General features: G+C 38.5%; 1 long non-coding RNA gene across 21 annotated transcripts in view; it reads left to right on the top strand.

Annotated features, from left to right (window-relative positions):
- The window catches only part of LOC144317386 (uncharacterized), a 126,793-nt gene that overhangs the window by 55,922 nt on the left and 44,957 nt on the right, over positions 1-25,914 (top strand). For 2 of the 21 annotated variants that reach the window (XR_013383382.1, XR_013383373.1), the window contains one exon: positions 708-829. The exons of the other annotated variants lie outside the window; for them this stretch is intronic. This is a non-coding gene — a long non-coding RNA (uncharacterized LOC144317386). The remainder of the gene's footprint in view (positions 1-707; positions 830-25,914) is intronic. 21 annotated transcript variants of the gene reach the window in all.

The raw sequence follows: 25,914 nt of genomic DNA, 5'->3' as shown, positions 1-25,914 counted from the left end.
CCACCCCACTCTTTCCATGGGTGAGGGTGTTCAGGTGAGGGATGGCAGAGAGAGAGAAGGAAACCTCACAGGCCTGACCCATGGAAGGCCGAAGGGGGTGTACCGAGTACAGAGTATGTTTTCATCACTTTTTTAAAAAAAATAAGATTTTATTTATTTATTTATTTATTCATGAGAGACAGAAAGAGAGGCAGAGACATAGGCAGAGGGAGAAGCAGGCTTCCTGCAGGGAGCCTGATGCAGGATTCGATCCCAGGACCCTGGGATCATGACCTGAGCTGAAGGCAGACACTCAACCACTGAGCCACCTAGGTACCCTATAGGTTTTCATTATTAATGGGGCCTGCTAACCAGGGGAAAAAAAAAAAAAAAAAAAAGCTTTTCTTGGAAATCTGTAAAAGAAAACAACCTTTAGTAGTGGGCTTAATTTTCTGACATTTCCTTTTACCTTCACCCTCCCCACAGAAAGAACCAGCTTCAAGCTTTAGGCTGGCTCAACCACTCTGCCTATGGCCCTTAGTCACTGAGACCCGGAAGCCCGCTTCTACACACGTAGGGCCTGGTATTAGTGGATTCTGGCCTCTGTCCAACACTGTGTGGCCTTCTTCTCCTTTCCCAGCTCCCTGGCTCTGATGGGATTTTATTTGTCTTGTTTCCTTTCCTTTCTTTCCTTCTCACTTTTTAAATTCTCTTCCTTCTCTTCGCAGCTCAAAGGTGTCTGCTACATGGGCAGCTCTATATGGCTTTTTTTTTTTTCTCTTTTAACTCAGCAAAATATATAGATGGCACCATTTATAAGTATCTGGACTGGAACATACAATCAAGAGAGGTAAAATAATATCAAGCCATTAAAGTTAATTACTAACACAAACGGATGTTTACTAATACTTATTATAGGAATACGAACCATTTTAGGAAAACATTATCAAGCCCATAGGCATCCAGGACACCACCCCCTTTCTAAAAAATGAACTCAGTGAAGATTAAAGCCCTAATTAAACACATACTTTATTTCTGTAGTTAGTTTTCACAAACGACATCTTTTTAATATAAAACTGACATTCTGGCATCACTCACATGCCCAGAAAAGTCAGATAATCAACAACAGTTTATAATAACATTGCACCAGACTAATTAATAACGTCTGAAGTATAATGGAAAGAAATGTGTGTTCCCCAATAACACAATGAGGAGACATTCATTTGATGTATGATATTTAGAAGGTTTGAAGCTCTGAAAATTAGAGAAGGAAGTAAGTATTTGAGGGTTTGTCATAACTTTGCCCACTCTACTTACTTTTGGTTTGTTATCTTTCTTTTATATATATAATGCATATTTCTTATATGCATACATACTTATAATATTTATAAATATTTATCATGTGTAAATAAATATTCATAAATATTATATTTTTATGTGTATATATAAAAATAAATTTAGGGGATATATTTTATTTTATTTTTGGTTATTTTTTAAGTAAATCTCTATACCCAACATGGGGCCTGAACTCACAACCCCGAGATCAAGAGTTGCATGCTCCACTGACTGAGCCAGCCAGGCACCCCAGTTTCTATCTTTCTTAACACTTCTCTTATTCTTCTTTCACCCTACCCCCTCTTTCACTAGATGAGATTTAGTCCTCAAATGTGCTGGTTTTATTTTTTTTATTTTTTATTTTTATTTTTTTTTAATTTTTTTAAAATTTTTATTTATTTATGATAGTCACAGAGAGAGAGAGAGAGAGGCAGAGACACAGGCAGAGGGAGAAGCAGGCTCCATGCACCAGGAGCCCGACGTGGGATTCGATCCCGGGTCTCCAGGATCGCGCCCTGGGCCAAAGGCAGGCGCCACACTGCTGCGCCACCCAGGGATCCCAAATGTGCTGGTTTTAAAAGTACTCATATTCTCTAGCAAATTTGATCCACATTAACATCAATAGAAATTTTCTATTTTATAGTCTAATGTCTATTTACATTCTTACAGATAGATAATTGTCTATTAGCTCCAGCTTTGTAAAAAGGAGGGATTAGGTGTTCTCTTGAAATTCTTCCCAAGCTTCTGAGTCCATCATGAACTTACCAGACTATGGCAATGTCTGTGTAAGCCCACTGAATTAATATTTTTCCATAAAAATCAAAGCAAGAGGTTAGTATATACAAAGGGTCAAAAATATGAAATGAGTTTTTAGAGTCACTGTCTTCTTGATCTACGGTAGTTCCTAATATTAATTAGAATTTTTGATTATAGTCTTTTTATCCATTGATCTATCCATTAAAACTTTACCAAGTGCTGCGAGAAAGTCAGCATTCTGAATCCTATTTGTGGACTTAGAAAATGATAGTGGAACATAGAATTGAGAGCCTGGTATGGTTTAGAATGCTCTGTTGGGAAGCATATTTGAAAATCTTGAAAGATCTTAATGTTGGCCTTCAAATTTTGTCACCAACCTGCTTTTTAAAGCAGATTCCCCTCATCGTTCTCAAGACTAGTATTTGGTATATGTTGTCTTCTTACCTCCACGTTACTGCAAGTAGAGGGTTAATGGGTAACAGAACTCTACTGTTCAGATTTTCCCTCCTGCATGAGTGTGAGTGGGGGTGAATCTACTACTTGCCTCAACTCCCCCCACCCCCCCCACCTTTTTTTTTCTATCTCCTTACTACAGACACACATGCTTTTTGCTCTGCTAGAGCAAATCTGGAGAGTAGGGACTATGTTGCATTTTATTTCTAAAATGTCCACATTTCACATATTGATAAGCACATAATAGTAAATTTTTGTTGTTGAATAAATGGGTCAAATCAAGCCTAATAAGAAAACACAGCACAGAAAGATGTGAGTGCAACAGAGGGGGTTTTATGGGCTATTAAGAAGATATTACCTGAGACACCTGGGTGGCTCAGTGGTTGAGTGTCTGCCTTTGGCTCAAGGTGTGATCCCGGGATCCTGGGATCAAATTCCACATTGGGCTCCCCACAGGAAGCCTATTTCTCTCTCTGCCTCTGTCTCTGTATCTCTCAAGAATAAATAAATAAAATCTTAAAAAAAAAAGAGGGGGGATATTGCCCTTGTCAAGGACAGACCTAGACAAAATTTGAAATCAAATGTATTTTATTTCTGACCCCCCAATATCCTCATTTTTGTGTTCTATTCTTTAAATTAATCCCTCACCCACCTCCCAGGATCTAGGTTTTCAGTTTTCCTAACTTGGGAATCTCTTTTGTCCTCATCCCTCATCTTCCTCTGCCATGACCATGTTCTATTTTCCCTAAGATGACGTGACTATTCACTACATGCAGTCATGCATGTTTTTTTTTTAAAGATTTTATTTATTTATTCATGAGAGACACAGGCAGAGACACAGGCAGAGACACAGGCAGAGGGAGAAGCAGGCTCTACGCAGGAAGACCGATGTGGGACTCAATCCCAGGACTCCAGGATCACACCCTGAACCAAAGGCAGATGCTCAGTTGCTGAGCCACCCAGGTGTCCCAGTCATGCATGTTTTGATCACATTCCTCCATGAACCTACGACAAGGCATTTACCTCTCTGAAAAAGATGTTTACTACTCTTGTAGTGAGTCTTATTAATAACAGTAATAGTTTACATTTATACATTCATCGACCTCTCTCTATGGTGCTAATAACTGGTAAGTGTTAATGCACCAACTTTCTCAGAGGCATTTGCCTTTTAATAGCAAGTATTACCTTTATGAAAATTAACTGTATAATAGTGCTGTTTCATATATGAGCAGCAGGAGAAACATTTTTCTACAGAAGAGCTTCTTACTGTCTCTCAAATTTTGTACGTATTATTTTTTTCTTGGCCCTTTCATTAGTGGTACTTAGTATTATCCAGGTACCTGTGTGATCATCATTTCCTGGGTGAGTAGAAGATCTTTGGACTGGATCCCAAAGAATATTTATATTGTTTTATTAGTTTCCTGTTGCAATCATGGGAATTATCACACACTTAGTAATAACTTAACAATACAACTTGATTATCTTACAGTTCTATAGGTCAGAAGTTCAACATAGTTGTCTCTGGGCTCAAGTCGAAGTGTCAACAGCTATACTCCTTTCTGAGGGCTCTAAGGGAGAACACATTCCCTTGCACCTTCCAGCATCTAGGGGCCACCTGATTCCTTGGCCCATGGCCTCCTTCCTCTATTTTCAAAGCTAGCAATGTATATTTACAATCTTTTTTTCCATACTTACATCTCCCTCTGAACACAACCAGGAAAGGTTCTTTGCTCTTTAAGGACTTATGTGGTTATAGTGGGCCAATCCAGGTAATCCCCATTGTCTCCTCAACTCAGTGTCTGCATCTGCAAAGCCTTTTTTGTTTTATAAGGTAACATGTTCATAGATTCTGTAGATTAGGGCTGGACACATTTGGGGACCATTGCTCTGCCTACCATAGTCATTATACTGATAATATATTTCACAAAGAAAATAGTATCTAAAAAAGAAGACTAGAAGCAAAGATACTGTATCATTAGGATTAAAACAGGAAAAGATGACACACATAAGCTACAATGGAGATTAATTTAATGCAGACTCTTTACAAAGAGTAAAGGAGGAACAGAGATACCACAGCCCCTCATGGCCAAGTGGGAGCAAGGGAGCCATTACCAACCTTCAACTGAATGGGAAAGAGGAGTGAGGAGTTATCAGGACCTGCAAAGAAGACAGTATGACAGACATTGTAGCTTTTGGTATACAGAGATAGTCAACCTGGGATGATTCAGCAGGAAGATAATTTGGGGTACAAACACCTGAACACGATGTTCCTCCCATTCTCCTATGATCCTTCAGTCCCCTGCCAGTGCCATCCCGATCCATACTCCTGCTCCCACCTGTGTTGGCTGAATCCAATCAGTGGAAGCCAGCAAGGGAGCCCACTGATGTAGTCTTGGGGCAGGGAAGGATGGATAGGAGTAAAAAGTGGGCTTGGGATGGCAAATGGAAAATAGAGCGTCATGTTGGAGTGTCTAGGTACCACTGGAGAAGATGAAGATACCCAGAGGCAAAAATAAAGATTCACATACAAATGGTGAAAAAAAATCTTTATAGGCATTTATTCTAACATCAATGACCATACTCACTTAAATCACGTATGTCCCTAGTTCACAGGGGAAAAACAAGTCCTCAAAAACCTAAAGTCGTACTAGACAGTAGTGACGACTGATGAATACTTCACTGAAATCTGCATATTTCTTTGGCTGGGTGCAACCATATCCCTAGTTTCCATCAGGTCCTAAGTTGTGGGGCATTGGATGGGCATCCAATTGAGCACCTTCTATGAGTTTGGCACTTTGTGTGTATTATAATACAAAATGCTCACAGAAACCCAGAGGGAGGTGGTGTTGTCCCCAGATTACTGATGAAGAAATGGAGGCCCAGTGACATTCACTCATCTACTTATGTGTTCATTCAAACAAGAACTATTTATTGAGTGAGTACCTACAGGTTGACAGGTACTACATGGAAGTTTTTGGATACAAAGTTAATTAAGGCACAGTCTCTGTTACTCTTCTCTCTTGAGCAGAAACACTTTAACAGACAATTTCTACAAAACATACAACAGGAGGAGGAAATATATACTTAAAAGTCCACCTGTATCCTTCCTTTCCTCTGGGTTCATGCTTTCACCACATGGAATATCAGCCCCCTGCCCCCACCTGTGGTTCTCCTGGCTACATCCACCACTGGCAAAAGTGTCTTCCACAGGCACACACTGCCAGGCTAACCAGGAGAGCTCTAGGTAACTGAGAGTTACAATCCAGTCAGACAGGATCACATGATAGAAGATGGATTGTATTTCCTTTTTATTTATTTATAATCTCTCTTTGAGTGAAAGAAAAGGAAGGGAAGGATGTATGTATCCTTATATATAATATATAAGGATAGCACCTTCCCTTCCTATCTCGTCAGAATGATATTCTGATGCTTTGAATGGAGACAGAGAGAAACTCTGTAGCTCAAATCTTTTCTACCCCAGTGGGTGGGAATGTTTCTGAGGGATCATGCATTATGTACCCTGTTAACACACATGCACACATGTGCGCACACACCCACACACTCTTGCACACACAAGTGCACCTCTACGCAGCCTGAGTCAGGCTTCTAATCCTTCTCAGCTGAGTTACAGGCAGCCATTTCCAGTGGGTTAAAGTTGCCTGTGAAAAGTATTTAGACTAATGCAGAGTCATGGAACTGTTGGGATGACACAGGTCAATGGACACAGGTCAATGCTAGGACTTTAAAGTGCTCATGATGTGCTCACAAGGATAGGATCTCAGGCTTTCAGTAAAATATCAAAGAATTTGTTGATACCTTTTCCTGCATCTCTTCTCTTTGTCCTCTTCATTACCTATTTGATTGCCTGAAAGACTAAATGTGGGTGATCTAAGGAATTGACATCCTCTAAAGGTTTGATCATTCTAGGTTAATAATTAATCATCCAGCTTCAGCAGCTCTTAATAATATATTTCTCAGGGTGCCTGGGTCACTCGGTTGATTAAGTGTCTGACTTTTGATCTCAGCTTAGGTCTTGATCTCAAGGTTGTGAGTTCAAACCTTATGTTGGGCTCCACACTGGATGTAGAGCCTGCTTAAAATTAATAATAATGCTCACCTCTAGGCAAGGATACCTCTGAGAACCAGGACAACTAGAGGGTGGAATACAATCTACAAGCCCTCCCTAAGCTTTTGGGAAGAAAAATCTCTACTTGTCCTAAAAAAAAGCCAAGGCAAAAGAATAAGTCTAGGCCTCAATGTATCTTATAGCTTTGACTAGGCTACAACTTGACTCAAAGACTTCTTCAACCTTAGAAATTCTATTTTCTGTTACCAGATGAAGCCCAAGAGGACAATTTATTACCAACCTCAGGGCTAACTTATGGAGGAGCATTACTGGTCTACTGGATGGTCTAATATCTGAGTCACACTTAGCATCAAGCCTTATGAACAGGAATTAGTTTCTTGTATATGATAATGCAGTGACTTGTATGCCAAGATAAGGAGGTAGAAGATCCACATGGTGTCTGTCAACTGACAGAATTTCTGAGGAGATTGGGGGCCAGACTCTGTATGAGCTGGCACTCCCATGAGGGCTTCTGGGCCTGTTCCACCTCCAGTACATTTCAATGAATTTATATCTCTAATTTCTCTAACTCTTGCTCTTTTTCTGTGTCTTTGGGCGCTTCTAATGCTAGCCTTAGCTGGATATAGGAAATTGAATTATGTGCAAATATGAAAATGCAAATGAGAGTCATGGGTATTTCTGGGCCTTTTGCCTCTGGCTCAGACCTACAAATGGAAAAAGATGGGATGTAAGCAAACTGGCTAGAATGTTCTAGTTTCCAACACGGCTTTGGTCATGTTAATGCTGATGAATCAGTAAGTACTATATTACCTCATTCATATAATTGCTGTTTTCTTCTTCTCAAATATTTCTAGACTTGTTGAATCTCCTTTGAAATATACCCTAAAAATACAATGGATTTCCTAAAAGTTGCAAATCCATCACTGCCCATTTGTGGGAGAGATTAAATAAACATCACAGCAGTGCCTCTCCAGCTACTTTATCCTCAGGGAGTATCTTCTTATCACAAAAAAATATGTTCTAAATATTCTTCCTTTTATGTTACTTATACAAAAGATAAATAAATATAGAAAACATAGATTACATGAAGGTACAAAGCACTTACACCCATCAACATGTATATGTATGAGGCACACACATGTATGTATTTAAAATCTATGTCACATATCTGTACAGCACATGTGTGCATGCACACACATTTGTGATGTTAGCTCATACACATATGTAAAATATGGGCAACAGGCATGGCATGCATATGACATGTATGTATATACTTATGCATTATAAGACGTGTACATAGCGCACAAATATATACATATATGTAACACGTTTAAGTGAGTCAGTAAGCATATAACATATGTGACAAATACTATTTACACCATGCACATGTAATATGTATACCTATATGACATATGTATCTATAACATATATGAACCTATACTGTATGATATTTATATTAATATCTTATAAATATTTATATAAATATAACAAAACATATGGCATATTTCAGAATGTATATGTAACATACATAACAATTTATAAAACATTGTATAATATATGCATATAAGTATGTTCTTTCTATTTTAAATTGAAAATTCATAAATAAAGTATGACTCCACATATAATTTAAATATTTAATAAAATGTCCTTTACAGAGGAGAAATAGAAAGAAAGTAATTGATAATAAAATAATAGGTATTTCAATTTGGAAAATCTTGGGCATGACTATACTAGAGGTTGTGATGATGAATTAGATTTTTTTTGCCCCCACTTAAAATGACTAACTCTGGATTAAGAGCTGTAAAAAAGATCAGAAGCCATTCCAGTCAAGCTACACAAGAAAATGAAAGAACAGAGATGTAAGCAAAGACTAAACTAAAAACTAGCATTAGGCAACATAATAACAGACTAGATTTATTAGCATATTATGACAGGAAGAGGGAAATAACCCTAACTGGTGTAGGAATAACATGCCAAACACATTACCAAATCTTTGTATATATGGATGTCCACTAGAATACAAAAAATGTCATCAGGGATATAGAACAACTTTTCATTTTGTCATACCATCCACCCAGTGCAGGACCTTAACAACCTTGGATCTCACCCACTAAATTCCAGTAGCACACTCAGTCACTGAGGCAATCGAATTAGCCTTGCAAACTTCCAAAGCACAACCAAGGCTGGATCTTTCTCATTGAAAGCCACTATTATAGGATTGAACTAAATATTACTTTTATTCACATCTTCTCTCCAAATAATGGATTTGAATGAGCAGCATTGTACTATTTAAAACTTGTTGCTCTGAGATTCACCCTTTTTTCCTATCCACATTTAAAGCATTTTTATAGGCTTCCATATTTTGAGTTTTTTTAACCTTTTACTTTATATGTGTAATAATTTAGATGGGTTTAACACATTTGATATGTTTGTTCCATTCCAGGTAGTCTAAAAATATGTGAGCAAGTACAGCATGTTAACCCTACCACCCATGAGATAGCTTGAGCAATGAGGACATGACCACAGTGGTATATATAGATCTTCTCAGACAGAAAGCAGCCTCAATAAGTGACATCCATGTAGTGTTCAATCTCATGACTAATGAGGTTCACCATGGCCTGAGAAACATTTGTACATAGGGAAAGTACATTAAAAATATAAGAAAGGATGACTTTCAAAGAGAAAAAGTCACTAAAGCATAATTCATAATCTTAAGGATGTCAGCAAAGAATAGTCTTTCAGCTTGGCTTGGTGATTTTGGGGTGAAAGTCAGAGAATAATGGTATATGATTCACAGACCTTTTAATAGCACTCATTTACTTCATCTCAAGGTCACTGATCAGATATTACTAAAATTTCCAAAAATGGGGCCTGAGGTGACCATTCTGATTCAGTGTCTCTTTATGATAACTCTAGTTAAACAGCAGCAAGAGTGAATAAAGATTTCATGACTGGCACCTTTGTTTTCACCTTGGGTGACAAGTTACATTCAAATGCTTCAAGGTCACAGAGTACACAGGTACAATTTGCAATTTTGTTCTGAACAAAATCGTAGTTGTTAATGGTGCCATATGTAAAAGGGAGAAACTTATGTCTTATCTATTCATGGATTATCTTAGGTGACAATGTATGGTGAGATGCTGGCTCCCCAGTTGACAGTGATTCTTTGATAATAACACCCAAGCATTCATTGAGCACTAATGATGTGCCAGCTACTCTTCTAAGTACTTCACCTCTGTTAACCCATTGAAACTTCACAACAATCTTCCATGGTACTTTGAATTACTATTTCCAAATTATGTAGGAGAAACAGAGGCACAGAGAAGTCTAGTAACTTCCTCAAGGTTACACATTAATGAATGATACAGCTAATCTGAACCCATGCAATCTGTTTCCAGGGTCTTCTGTTTTAGCCAACATGCTCTGCTGATGCCTGAGCTCATTCTTTCCTCTCCTTGAAATGTGTCCATTGTGTTTTGAAAATTAAAGGAAAAATTCGGTGATTGGCCAATCTGATATTGATGCCTGATTCTAAAATGATAACTGTAAGAATTGTCAAGAATCAACTCCTAAAAGGACTTCAGACTTTCTCATTAGCCTTTTAAAATATCTTTTTTTTTTAAGATGAGCTGATTTTCCATCTTATGAAATGTCTACCTTGTGTAATGACAGAGAAGTTCATTCTAAAGCTGCTCAGAAAAACTAACACTAATTGACTATATAGTATCTTTGTGCTACAGGCTACAGAAAATGTTTTCGTTTGGTCACTCAATCTGGTCTTCTGTTTGCATCAGTCATTATCCTGCCTATTTGTCTGACTCTCAAAGATATTAGAAAGTATAAGACTTTGCACCCTAAATCCATCTTCCCTTCTATGCGCAACCCCCCCTTCCCAACCCCCCAAGTAAAAATTCTATACACAACCCTCTCCGCCACCGTAACCAGCATTAACTGTGGGGAGATTTCACAAGAGATTTTCCAAATGGCTGGGCAGGTTGACACACTGGGCCTTTCCTTACTCAACCCAGCTCCTCCCTTCCCCCTCCTCCTGCTTCCCTCATCATGGAACACACCACACCCCTCATCTTTTTGATTGTGTGTACTTTTCCCTTTCATTGCTGCTAAAGGCTCTGAATGGGCCTCTTGTGTGGAAAGAGAGACAATGGTCCTCATTTAATGGGATTATTTACAATAGGAAAAATAGCTTTAAAAAGAGAAAGCAGAAGAGACAGTTACAGTGAGAGGACTGACTATGAAGCCATTCTTTTATTAGGAGTCTGGCACCCTCTGCACCTTTTCCTGGCCATCTGCCCAGCTCTCCTCCACTTGAGAGTGGCCCTTGCGTTTTTATGCAGTTTCTGTGTGATGCTGCAGCAGCCAGGCTCTGTGGAGTGACTCATTTCCTCAACAAGAGTGCTCCGGTACATTAACAATTCTGTTTTCTTTGATCAAGTGACACCAGGGCATCTGTTCCCATGGCCAACGCTTTCAGATGATTAGTCTTTTCCTGGGCATACCGCCTGGAGAACAGAATACTGGCTGTAGATGAGAGGGCTGAGCCTGGCTCTATAGGCTGAATGTGTGCTGGACATGTGAAGAAGGGGCAGCATAGGCCCAAGGCCTGCCCTGGTCCAGGCAGGGCTCTTTATGAGAATTGGAGAACCCTGGCCCCTCCAGGCCAGTAGATTAGAAAAAGTTGCCTCCGCTCACTGGACATTAGCCCTCCATCCTCACACAGGTTCACACTCCACACAAATCCAGGACTATGTGGTACAGCTTGAGTAGGCCATGACACCTCTATCAGCCATTTGAGCTACAGCCAGTGTGAGCAGTAATGCAATGTACTGGCAGGGGGCAAGGGATACACAGCCACACTGTGTTGGGAGTTTGAATCTTGGGTTTACTATTTGTTAGCTATGCAGTTCTCTTATCCTGGACAAGATATTCCAACATTGCATGTCTTGGTTTCTCTATCTGTGAAATGGCTATGCAGTAATAGCACATATCAGAAGTCATTTTGAAGATTGAGTGAGAAAATTCATAGAAAGCATGTGAAACAGTATCTGGCACAAATGAAGCTCTCACAAAATGTTGGCTGACACTAATTGTGTATAGCTGAGTGCTAAGGCCACCTAAACCTCATCAAATGCAGAAAATCACTAGTGTGGCCTCTAGGATTGCTAGCCTCATCCTTCTGTATATTTCCATTTAGTCTCAGGAATTATCCCCATTGTTGAGTGAAAAACTATAATGACAATAATGACTGACTTTTATTGGGCATTTGTCATGCTTTAGGATCGGCGTTTAGTACTTTGCTTATATGATATTGTTTAGTCAGCCCAACATCTTCCTACAATAGATTCTTCCTTTAACCCCACTTTTTAGATGAAGATCTTGGTGCTCACAGATGCTAAATAACTTGTCCAAAGTTTAAAAGCCAGCAAGTAATTCAGATGGCATTTGGGAACACCTCTTATCCCAGGACCCTGACTACTGTCCCCACTACTGAAATCTGCTTCAATTTGCTTAAATTTATTGCCCAATCTGTGTTTCCTTTCTCCTTTTCATGTCCTAAAAATGTATATATATTTTCATGTCCCTGCTGACTCCTTTCTGGAAGTGGAGATTGTGACATTATGGGCACTTGAAAGATTGTACAAATAGGTGGGTACAATTGCCTTACTTACAAGTGAAAAGGAAGTGATAAACTTATAAATAAAAAAAACATCCTGTCCATCCTGTAAAACTTAAATATAAAGCACAATGCATTGTCCCTCCCACAGGGTAACTTAGCGGAGGATAGAGGAATCAATCCTGTCTTCTCAAATGCCAGCAAGGCTATTGAGGATGGGGTGGGCTCTGGAGATTTTCCCAGTGTTCTTGAAAGCACAGTATCATCAGCTGTAACCAGTTTCATCTATTTTTAAGTCTGGTTCTGTCCTGCGTATTGGCTAGTTTTTCAAATGATTTATTATTATTATTATTATTATTATTAATGTAGGTGGCTTTGCTAATAGACTAATTTTTTTCCTTATTCCTTTCTTTGACTATTGTTTCATTTGTCTCCTCCTTATTTTATTTATTCAATTTTCTTCAAATTGCACCGTTTGTTACTTGGCCTCAGGGAGCCCTGGCTATTAAAACTACACTAATAATTTTAATTGACTTAAAATGATGTAAGAACAGCATGGCTGCCAGGAAATACAGGGCCTCCAAATAGGTGCTACAGCAGGAAAAATAACATTAAATAAAGCAAGGTGCTTCATCTCTGAACCCCCAAATTCAGTAGAATGTTGCAAAACAAGTTCTCATCAGGAAGCCCATGTGGATCCTATTAAAATGCAGCTATACTTCTACTTTAGTACACATTATAATAGAAAATGTGAGTTTCCAGAACAAATCACTGGGGGTAAGAAGTGCCATAAAGTGTAATTATTCACTGTACAGAAGTCTTCTCTATTGAATAGGCCTTTAGCATATTAAAAATGTGATTAAAAGGACTCTTCATATATAATCATTCAAGCACATATCTTTGTCAGAGCCAGAGATGCGTCTATACTTATCCAAACCCCTGACTAGTCCTTTTCTAGCATCTGGTCTAACAAAGAGATTTTAAAAAGAAAAAAAAAAAAAAAAAAGAAAGCAGAAGTGGTTGGCTGGCATCTATTTCAGAAAGGTAGATTCTATGTGGGCACTTGAGAAGCAGTGGAAAAGACAATGGCTTTTCAAGTGGTATTGGGTGGGGGTGATAGCCTCTGTTTTCTCCTCTAAAAACATGAGAGCACAAATAGCTGCTTCACCTAGCTGTGTAAGTAGGAAGAGATGAGTGTGAGAGAGAATTCTGACAGTCACAATGCATGATGTAGTTATGAGGAATTACAAGGCAGGGCTTTGTGGAAAGCCCCATAATAGTTGTTAGTGTCAGCTCCCAGAAAGTAGAGTCCAGGGGAATAATCACAACACATGGGTCATCTGAGCTATGAGGTGGTGGCAGTCCTTTATGCTACCTTAAAATCAGACCATGGAACAGAAGAGTCATACAGGCTACTAGAAATCTTGGAGGTTATTAAATCCAACTCCTTATTTTACAGTAGAAAAAACAGAGATCTAAAGAAAAGTAATTACTTGCTGAAGGTCACCATCTAATTCTAGGCAGAGGCAATGCTAGAACTCCTGTCTCTCAGTAACTCATAATGTGGTTTTCCCTGCAATATCACTCTCACTGCTTAGAAGTTGTGTGAAGATCCCATTTCCTAGCACATTTCTGATTCTATTGTAGTTAGGACTTATTACCTGCTTTCCTTTGAAAGGAGTTGTTCATTCATGTGTCCCATGACTGAGGTAATAATTATTTCATTCAGAATACTGGCTCAATTCCATTTTAGGCTAGTAAGTAACAGGTACCTAATCAAAAGTTACCATGTGCTTCTCAGAGATAACTGATATCATAGAAAGGCAGTACCTTTAGATTTAGATTTCAGTCCTGACTCTGCTACTACTTTCCAGTCTCATTCATAGTGGAGAAGACCCACATTTTCCTTCCTAACATCCTTTAGCAGATAGATAGACCTCTCTTGCATCATATATTATCTCCACCAGGACAAAAGCTGAGGGTTATCAATTGTTGACCTCCGATCAACAGCAAAGAATATCTAGTAGGTACTAAGTAAAGGTTTGGGAAACGAAATTAAAAACAAATGAATGAATGGACTGACTCTGGAGCTATAGCCTGTTGGTCTGGAATTGAGGTGGGATAGAATTCTTGGGAAGGTCATGGTGAATCACAGAGGTATGGATCAGACTAAATTACAGACTGAGGCTGGGGGATTGATCACATGTGGCAAAATAGCAAGCTGGACTAGGGAGTCACCATCAGGCATGACCAAGTACAGACGTTAGAGGATGGGGACAAGAGATTTTATCAATTCCTCTCCCTACTTTTAATTTGTGTGAAATTTTCCATAGTAAAACATTTAAAAATGGGGTTTGATTTGGTTTTGTATCTGAGAAACCAGGCTTAGAAAGGGAGATTAGAGCTGAGTAGTGAACCGTGTTGAAATTAGGGTTTAGGGCTATGCTGTGGCAGCACCAGGGAGAGCTCCCCGTGGTTGGTGGTGCTTCTCTAGAAGTGGCCATGGAGACATGCTGGTATTTGGAGGACCCTCTGAGGATTTCCTTGTTAACTCTTGTGCCTGTGAACATAGTCTTCATTATATTAGGAGGGTTGGGCTTGTTAGGATGAGTTCTCTTTCTCCACTCCAGTGTTTTTATCTTATCTTCATCCCTGTAGTTTTGTATCCGGTGGGTGTGACAGCCATAGAACCTCTGGGCAGGCTGGCAGCTCAAGGTTAGAGGTTTGGCTCTTCTGGGTTGGATGAAGAATTTTACTCTTCCCATAGAATCTTCTTCATTTAACTCTTCCCCCGCAATGGCCCTTCCTAGTGTGTTGAGAACTGAGCCCTTAGTTAGAGCCTTGGTAACAACTGGCTGTTGATAGGACTTTAGGAAGATGACTCTGCCTTGTTGTCTCCATTTCTAGTATTTCAAAAATAAATTATCTGAATCTGGGGATCCCTGGGTGGCACAGCGGTTTGGTGCCTGCCTTTGGCCCAGGGCGCGATTCTGGAGACCCGGGATTGAGTCCCACGTCGGGCTCCCGGTGCATGGAGCCTGCTTCTCCCTCTGCCTGTGTCTCTGCCTCTCTCTCTCTCTCTCTCTCTCTCTCTGACTATCGTAAATAAATAATAATAAAAAAATTAAAAAAAATTATCTGAATCTGATCTGGAATTTCAGGGGCATGTCTCTACTTTTCCCTGTACCAATGGCAGACTCAGCTAATCAATCTTGCTATTTTTTAGTTGCTGAGGGCAGATTTTATTTGAAAATTCTTCTCAAAGCAGTGTGACAATTAGTAACATTTGACACTTCTATCACCTAATTTTGAATTTCTCTTAAGTAAGTACGGTAAAATACCAAGTATATAAGTTCTGGTTTCTAATGTTTTATAGACTTGCCTTTGCTCACAAAATCAAGTGACTGAAATTAGACTATTTTTCAATATAACTTCAGGTTTGAACTGATTATATCTGGCTTTCTACATTTAAAATTGAATGCATGCCTTACGGTCTCAAAATTCATTCGTTCTTATTTTATTAAATGAATTCATATATAATGCTATGCATTGTATCCTCCCATTGCTACATACATAAAAAGCTGAATTAGACAAACACCTTGCCCTTTTGGAGCTGTCAGTCTAGTAGAGGATATAAGGGATGTTATATGAGGCCTGATGTGATAAATGAAAAAACCTTTTTTTTCCCCTTCCTTTCTTTTTAATTTAGGAGTTCTTAAAGGTAATACAATAGATATACAATAGATAATTACAGAGGTCACAGGCAGTTGTAAGGTTCCACCTTTAAGGTAAGAAATAGGGTTCAGGAAACCAGTGATGCGTCCTCCTTTCTCTCCAGACTAAACATTTGGGGTAATGAAGAACATGTATGCAAAATATTGATGTTCCAACAAGGGTTGTCTATTCTTTGCCTTTTCTCCCTTGTTGGGATGTACAGAAAATGGGTCAGAAGCAGCAGCTACCCCGGTTGTTTTCACTTTATTTCCAGAGGAACAGCTCCATCCTTTCCGGTCTGGGAGAACTTTACACTCCTCTCCCTCAAGACATGGCTGCATATGGCACCACCATTTCTGTTCCACTATTGAAGCATCCACACAAGATGGAGCAGCTCGTGTGGTGCCTGCCACCTGCCCCGGGAAGCAGGAGCACTTGACCGTCTGTGACCGCTCTTCTATCTTGTTCTTATTACAGCATCTGTGGAGTGCCACCACCTCGCAAGTGCCCGTTTTGACATGATGAAGTTAGAATTCAATCATAGCCAGTATAACTTGATAGATAATCTGAAGAGTAGAAAAGAAAGAGTGGCTTTGTTATAAAACCATGTAAGGTCCTCATTGAGTCATCTGGGTGAATCTTGAAACACATTTAGCTGCCAATTTTACACACCTTTACTATATCAGTGCTCTAGTATATAACCTCAAACACATGTAAACAGAATTAATTATTTTCATGTTTTGAATTGTTAACATATTTAATGTTGACTCTTTGGGAGAGTTGTTGGCAAATTTTCAATGGTGAGAAACATTACTGTCAATTTGAAATGTATTCTGTAATGGGGACACTCAAAAAAGCTAGCTTTCCAATGTGTGCATAGTACTGGCAATATGAATATATATTTAATCTAATTCTTAATTATTAGCTGCTCCCCATCTATGTATTTGAAAACCTTTTCACGAAGGGACTTGCCTAATTATGTGGACTTTTACAATAAAAATGCTGCATTCTAATTGATGGTGGCAAAAAATATATATATATATAAGTTTAGGAAAAAAATATTTCTCATGGGTGTCAAGTATGAAAAAAATTAGACATTAAGAAATCTATTAGAAACTCTTTTTGCCTGGCTGACCTAAGAACTGACTTTCACAAATGATGACCAACAGTCTACTATTAGTCAAGGAGAGTGATTTGATGGTCTACACCAAGCCTTTATATATACTACCGATTTTCCTCCTATTTCCCATAAACTCAAAGGGACAAAGCTATGTGAATGACCTGTTGTGCAAGGTTACTTGCTGCAGCTTGAATTTTATGGTGGTTGGCATTAGATTACAGAGTAAGCCATATACCTGAGAAGCAATGAAATATGGTACATTTGTCTTGGCCTCTAATAGACATGCACCAATGGAAGTGGTGGGCACTTCAAGGCAGGGGACTGGGTGTTTGTGTTCTTTTTAGAAATGAAAGGATTAATGCCAGATTCAGTCTGATACTTCTGCAGTATACATTAAACCTTCTATCACTGTGGTATTTAAAAAAAAACTTGGCACCAGCTTTATCCTTTCAGTGAAGGCACATGGATACAGAGAAATTTGATGTATTTTCTTAATCAACTACTTGCATTTCATAGGAAATCTTGGACCAAAAAGCACAATCATCAATTTTCCAAACTACCACAAAATCATAATTTCTACCATTAGTTTTGTCTTTCCATTAACTTAATTCATCTGCCATCCTCCACCACCAGCTGACCCAATCTTTCAGACTTTGCAGATAACCTTGTTCAACAATTATTGATCAAGCCACATTGTAAAATAACATAATAGTCACAAGCATTACAAGCATTGTGCCAGAGCAAAATCTGTTATTTTGACTTGTGCTATCTTTCCCACCTAGAAAGTTTCAATCACAGGGGTGTTTCAAAGGGGGACCCTTAATAGTGCTATTAACAAGGTGATGAATGGCTGTGCTAAAGTGAAGGTTACTTAGGTACTATTGCAAATTGCTTTCTGTATGCAGTGAAAAGGCTACAACTTAACTAGCTTGCTAGCAGATGGCTCAGTTTTCATTTTCTTTAAAAAAGTGGAAAAGCACCATGTTAGCAATATTTTTTGAAGAGTTATAATTTCTTGAAAGGCAACATCAATCTCTTTCCTTTCAAGTAAGAACTTTCCTTGCCAACCACAGCTCTATGTGTTGGAGATGGATATCACATCCAATTTCTATATGCATATGAAAGATACCTCCAAAAACACAGACACAAAAGATATATTTTCACAAATGTAGATGCATCTAAGTAGATATGAAACAGAGGGAATTTACAATTATAAAAATGCATAGATCAATCGCATCTTTTGTCAGAGATAGCATAGAATTCTATAGATTTCACCTGGTGCCTATTTTCCGTACCTGCAACTCACAGACTGAACAAGAAAAATGCCAATGAACAAGAGGAGGAGTGGTGAGTGTGGCAGAAAAGAAGTATAAAAATGCCTGACTTCATGCCGGTGCTCTAAATAACTCAGTTTCAGTTCTTTCCTTAATGTATTAGACAATGGTGACATTTCTAGAAAAGCATATATATTTGAGTCTGCACTAAAAAATTACTGTGTGTAAAGGAAGAAGGCAGTGTGTTCTTAGCTCCTTGACATTTTCTCCCAATGTCCTAATTCCCTATTATTCTCTTTATACTTTGCAGCAATTAAAATTGATCCAATTCAGTAAGTGCTTATGGAATGTGTACTATATGTCAGGTATCGGACTTGGCAATAATATTCTAGAAACTAACAAGATGACATCCATGCTTCCAAAGAGTTCAGCTGGATGAGGAGACAAGGCTTACCTCACTATAGTGCAGATCTAATCCAGAAGCGGTTGGTAAATGGGAAGTGGAGATAGTGGTTAATGTCAGTCTTTCCAAATGGACATGAAATAAGTGTTCAGGGATGAGAGGTACTTAGCTAGAGGAACAAAAGGGGAAGGTGCATTCCAGAAAGGTAGAAAGTAGAGTAAGAATCTAGTTTTCAAAGGGATGAGTACAGCTTAATGAGGCTGTAATGTAGATTTAAAATCAACAGATGCCAAATGATAAGCAGAAAGAGGCAATATGGGATCAAAAAATGAATACAAAAATAATTTTGAAAGGTTGTGAAATGCTACCTTTCCTATCTTCTCTCTTTAAGCCCTCTGTCTGTAGTTTCCTAAAGACCATATAGGATTCAAAAAAGGGAAGGGCAGAAAGATACTCTGTTTTATTTTGGGTAGCATAGTGGAAACAAAGAAAACCATAGGCTAACCAGAGATGAGTCCTGAACAGATGAGAGGTATAAGGGTAAGTTAGGGAATATGACTCTCTTCCTTTTAGATTATATCTCATCTGAATGATCAAAGGTAAAATTGAAGGTTGAATGAATTATACATAAGGCCCGCATAATTTTTAAGGATATTTAGGTTATTTCTAATTCTAATCAAATTAAAAGAAAATTTGAGCATTATCTACCTTTATTCATATATTCAACAAATATGTATTGAATATCACTATGTGCCAGACACTCTTCTGAAGATATGGAGGTGGATAAGACCACTGCTCTAGTGGGGATCATAATCTGGGGCCTGACACCCAAAATTAAACAGACCAATGGACAGGTAGTTTTGGATGGTGATGATGTAGTGATCAGTGAGTGGATCATAGTTAAATTAAAGTGGATGGTTAAGGGATGCTCTCCCTGAAGAGATACTTGCACAGAAACTTGAACTAAGTGAAGGAATGGGATGCATAAAGATCTGGGGGCAGGTATAGGCAGTAGAAATTAACAAGATTATAAAGTGGGAATGAGCCTGGATTGTTGGAAGAAAAACAAGAAAGTCAGCATGGTTATAGCAAAGCAAGCAAGGAAAAGAGTGTAAGGAAATGAAGTCAGAAAGTTGGAATATGGGATCCCTGGGTGGCGCAGCGGTTTAGCGCCTGCCTTTGGCCCAGGGCGCGATCCTGGAGACCCGGGATAGAATCCCACGTCAGGCTCCCGGTGCATGGAGCCTGCTTCTCCCTCTGCCTGTGTCTCTGCCTCTCTCTCTCTCTCTCTCTCTTTCTCTGTGACTACCATAAATAAATAAAAATTAAAAAAAAAGAATATTATGTACAGAAAGTTGGAATAGAGAAAACCATATAGGGCTTTGCAGGCCGTGATAAGTGTGAATTTTATTCTTAGTATAATGGAAGCATTGGTTAGTTTTAAATGAATGGGTGACATGATCTCATTTTTTTGTTCCCCTTGAGAACAAAATTTGTGGCCACATCATTGTGCATAGAATCCATACCCATCATGAAGGATCTACAGCCTATATCTGGCATGCTCAATATGGAAATAAGGCCTTTGTGAGAGTCTCAACAATGGCTAGTATCAATTCCTTTCCTCTCTACATACACATGCTGCTACATGTCGAGATAGAGCCCTATTTTCCCTCTCCTTAAATTTAGGCTGGAGTTAGTAACTTGCTTGAGCAATACAGTGTGGCACAAATGAGGATTTGATACTTCAGCTGCTAGGTCATTAGATTTCTTAGTTTGCCCCTGAATCCCTTGGAATCCTCCCTCTAAAATCCCAGCCACCACACAATGTGAAACCAAAGCTAGTAAATAATTAGAGAAGTCATGTGTTGGGTACCCCCACTGACAGCTGCCAGCCATGAGGAAGCCACCCTGGATGGCCAGTCCAGTCAAGACTTGAGGTTAACTGAAGTCCCAACCAACATCCAATTGCAATTCCATGAGAGTCCCTAAGTGAGAGTCCCTAAGTAAGAGTCTTGATGAGTGCTGTCAGTTTACAGATGTGTGGTACATAACAAATTATTGTAAGCCACAAAGTTTGGGAAGGCTTACAAGACAGAGTAGTCAACCACAACAGTCTCTTTTGGCAAAATGTTTACTATCTATTACAGCTATATTCCTGGTGCCAAATTAGGTAAATTAGGAATCACTGATCCCTCACTTCCTGTTGTTGTTTTTTCCCTTTTCCCTAAATTTCAGGTTCCTTTCTTTTTTCTTTCCTTCCTTCCATCCTTCCTGCCTTTGTTTTGTTTTATTTTGTTTGCAAAATAGAAATAGGCACAGTTCACTCGCATACACTTGGCTCAAATTCAAGAATAAGTCACCCTCTACAGTTCTAGATGTTCCAGAACTGAGCTCAGTGATCTCTCCTAAGAACCATGAAGAATGCCTGATCAAGCATTATCTTCTACAGCTCTCTCTCAATGTTTCCCCCTCCTTTGTGCAGTTTTCAAGCATTTTCATCTTGGTATTTTATTGTCATTGTTAGTCAAGGAAAAGAGTTTCATCTTACCAGTAGACAGTTGGTGACTGCTTTCTTAGGTCACCATGATTCTGTAGATATGTATGTTACATCCCAGCTAGTTAGCTATTCATGAGCATAAAACATGGGACAGTTCATTGATTAATCGATCATTGCACAGTGAGGGCCCTTCCTCTTAAAATGCCAAAATGATCCAAGTTTTATTATCTCATTTGTTATGTACATATTAATTTTGGCAATAGTGCATACTTAATATTAGTACATTACTGCTTAAGTATCTGGTAATAAAAACTGTGGTTCTTTAATCTTATTCTGAATGAACAAGGCAATAAGTTTATAGATAAGCATGGCTATGAATGTAGCTCTTTCCACATCCATAGACATGAATAAAGACAGGATTATGTAGAACAGAACAAAAATAAAATAAAGCCCCTGACTTCACATAACATTAAAATCTTTTTAGAACAAGGGAAAAAAATAGAACGGATATCCTGTGGAACCTTCATGCCCATCAATTCAGGGAGGTAAAAGGCTGAAGCCAATATCAAATTATGGAAAACATTTTGACTTGGAGTTACAGTGACTTAGTTTAAGTAAACAATTAGCGCCAGAAGTCTGTTGGCTCAACAACCAACATGGAAGTTGGGCCTAAGAAATTATTTTCCATGATCTTTTTAATCTTATACAAAGTAACTCTTCATTATCTTTTTTTTTTTAAGGCTCTAAATAGCTATCAATTAACTTTCTATTTCCTGTTATAAAATGTGAACATTACGATGCTCTTGAGTCACCCATAGACTCAAGGGGAAAAATCACTTTGGTCATATGACCTTTTTTACATGGGGCATAAATGTAGCCTTTATATATTACTAATCATAACCACAATGGGACTAATAATATTCTGATACCAAGTTAAATTGAGGAATTAGAAGAGTGCTTTTTATTTTAAGTCTTTGGAAATCTGAGTACAATCAAGAAATTGCTAAGAGAAAGTCTACTTTTGAGGGCCTGGTTTTGGCAGAATTGAGTGTGTGGAAGGGGCCTTCTGTGCTTGATAGCACTCTGGTGTTGTTTCATATGCTGCACTTGGAAAATATTGAAGTTTCTTTTGAATTATTTTTCCTAATGATGAAAAACAGCTAAAATTAATGAATGTTGTAAATTTAAATAGCATCACACCATCAGTCATAAATATCTCAATAGTAAAGAAGCATATTACCATTAACATTTAAAATGATCAACAAGCTGCTCAGGCTACAATTTTTTTTACTGGACAAATTTATCAATTTGAGGTTGGTTCCTATTGTTGTGCCTTGTCGATCCATTTCATTTGGCTGCAAGATACACCAACATATTTTTGTTTTGAATAACTGCTACTTTTTTACACAGTGATCTATTTGGGAAGGATGTGGCCAGAGGGCGGAGTGAGGAAATAGAGTTAACCTAATTACAATATAATGCTTTTTTTTCCTTTTAGTAATTTATACAGGATGTCTTGAGATGTCTCTTTTTGTAAATGTAATGTCTGTAAATGTAAAGAAAATGTAGGCTTTTTCTTTATCAGGACAAAGTAAATGAGGATGCTAATTGATTTCTTTTTTTTTTATAAATTTATTTTTTATTGGTGTTCAATTTGCCAACATATAGAATAATACTCAGTGCTCATCCCGTCAAGTGCCCACCTCAGTGCTCGTCACCCAGTCACCCCCACCCCCCACCCACCTCCCCTTCCACCACCCCTAGTTGGTTTCCCAGAGTTAGGAGTCTTTCCTGTTCTGTCTCCTTCTCTGATATTTCCCACTTATTTTTTCTCCTTTCCCCTTTATTCCTTTTCACTAATTTTTATATTCCCCAAATGAATGAGACCATATACTGTTTGTCCTTTTCCGATTGACTTATTTCACTCAGCATAATACCCTCCAGTTCCATCCATGTCAAAGCAAATGGTGGATATTTATCATTTCTAATGGCTGAGTAATATTCCATTGTATACATAGACCACATCTTCTTTATCCACTCATCTTTCGATGGACACCGAGGCTCCTTCCACAGTTTGGCTATTGTGGACATTGCTGCTATAAACATTGGGGTGCAGGTGTCTCTGTCTTTCACTGCATCTGTATCTTTGGGGTAAATCCCCAGCAGTGCAATTGCTGGGTCGTAGGGCAGGTCTATTTTTAACTCTTTGAGGAACCTCCACACAGTTTTCCAGAGTGGCTGCACCAGTTCCCATTCCCACCAACAGTGCAAGAGGGTTCCCCTTTCTCCACATCCTCTCCAACATTTGTGGTTTCCTGCCTTGTTAATTTTCCCCATTCTCACTGGTGTGAGGTGGTATCTCATTGTGGTTTTGATTTGTATTTCCCTGATGGCAAGTGATGCGGAGCATTTTCTCATGTGCATGTTGGCCATGTCTATGTCTTCCTCTGTGAGATTTCTCTTCATGTCTTTTGCCCATTTCATGATTGGATTGTTTGTTTCTTTGCTGTTAAGTTTAAGAAGTTCTTTTTTTTTTTTTTTTTTTTTTTAAGAAGTTCTTTATAGATCTTGGATACTAGCCCTTTATCTGATAGGTCATTTGCAAATATCTTCTCCCATTCTGTAGGTTGTCTTTTAGTTTTGTTGACTGTATCCTATGCTGTGCAAAAGCTTCTTATCTTGATAAAGTCCCAATAGTTCATTTTTGCTTTTGTTTCTTTTGCCTTCGTGGATGTATCTTGCAAGAAGTTACTGTGGCCAAGTTCAAAAAGGGTGTTGCCTGTGTTTCAAGCAAAATTATTTGGATGTGTTTTCCTTCTTGATGTTTGAAGGAATAGTATTCCTATTCACACATAAATGATGCAAATCTGATTATCTCTTAAGACTATTTTGGTCAGACCATCCAAGTTTTAAAAGAAGGGTGGGTCCTGGGAGCCCTTGCTGTAACTGCAGAGACTAGTGTTTCCCTGAAGCTGTGACCTCTGTGAGTTGTTATGCCTGCATTTCCCTTCCTCCACTTGACCCCTTGGGGAAGAACATCTCTCCCCTTTGTCAGCATCTGCTCAGAAGCAACTGCCTGTGTGAAACCTTCCCTGATATGTTAAGGTTTTCAACTACTGGCCTCCCAAAGCCCCTGTAGCATATCTTTAATATTGTGTTCATCTGGTAATATTTACATATCTTTATCAAATGCCATCTCCTTCTCTGACCAAAAAAAAAAAAAAAAAAGAAGAAGAAGAAGAAGAAGAAGAAAAGACCATGGTTTTCCTCATGTGGAGATCATATCCTATTGTTCATGGTAATCCATGGGTTTGGGACCTAGTGCCTGGTATATATAGACAATAATACTGGCTGGTGAAAAGCCAAAAAGGCTGTCCCTAAATTGATGCCATTTTAGAAGCAGGGTTCTCTTTCAAACTTTACAGTAATGGCAAGAAAATACTGAAGTGTCTTATCCTTTAAACCGGTAATTGATTCAGTTCTCTTGTTCTGTAGTGGTAACTTGGGTCCACAAGATGAAATGATTTTAGTGCCCTAAGAGAATTTCCTAAAAGGATAAGAGTCATTTCTCCCTAATGTTGAGGGGACAGAATAGTCCCGAACAAATAAATAGTAATTCTATTTCTTTGATTACAGATGCATGTAAGCATGCATAATTATATAAAATAAGGAATGGTATAGTTTAGGTGTTCTTTGGTATGTTGCAGGGAGGCTGAAAAACTTGTTAAAAGCACAAATTCTGGTTAATCAGGTCTTGGTGGAGCTCAGTCATTTACAAGTTTTTTTTTTTTTTTTTTAAATTGAAGTATAGTTGACAATGTTCCATCAGTTTCAGGTATACAGCATAGTGATCCTATACCTCTATCCATTATGCTATGCTCACCACAACGGTAGCTCCCACCTATCACCATATTACACTATTGCAGTACCATTGACTATATTTCGTATGCTGTGCCTTTTATCTTTGTGACTTATTCATTCCATAATTCAAACTTAGGCACCTGCATTCTAAACAAGTGTTCCAGATAAATCTGATGCTGGTGCCTGCAGACTATGTTGAAGAGACACTGCTATAGATGTGGAGATCACTTTCTTAGGAGCCAGTTTTTATTGGGGTATCTGTCTGGGTCAGTCAGTAGTAAAACATGCAACTCTTAATCTCAGGGTTGTGAGTTTAAGCCCCATGTTGGGTGCAGAGATTATTTAAAAATAAAAAAAAATCTTAAAAAAAGAACTAATTTTCACATATATTTCCATGTATGTCTATATGTGTTTTTTTCCTCTCCTTCACTTAAAACATAATATCAAATGCCTTGCCTTTTGCTTTTTTGACTCCTTTGCACTGAATTTAGTGTTTTGCTCTAAAGAGACTATCAGAGCTGGCTAAACAGAATCTCATTCCTGTTTTAAATTTATAAGAGGCTAAGAGAAAGGTGGAATCTAAAGTGGCTAAAAGGGCGCTTCACTGTTAATAGGGCTTCACTTTTCTCAGTTGTTGTGTGGATGTTTCTGGTTTTTAATATCTGCACATACCAGTAGAACAAATAAAAGCAAGTCTTTGGGAGTTAACACACACTTATGCCCTTATGCCCATCATCATCAAATGCTCCTGCCTCAGTCAACTACTAGGGCTGTTGATCCAACATTAATCCACTGGTGTCCAT

This window comes from Canis aureus, chromosome 7 (assembly GCF_053574225.1).
Source record: "Canis aureus isolate CA01 chromosome 7, VMU_Caureus_v.1.0, whole genome shotgun sequence".
NCBI lineage: Eukaryota > Metazoa > Chordata > Mammalia > Carnivora > Canidae > Canis > Canis aureus.
This window is presented reverse-complemented; position numbering and strand designations above follow the sequence as displayed.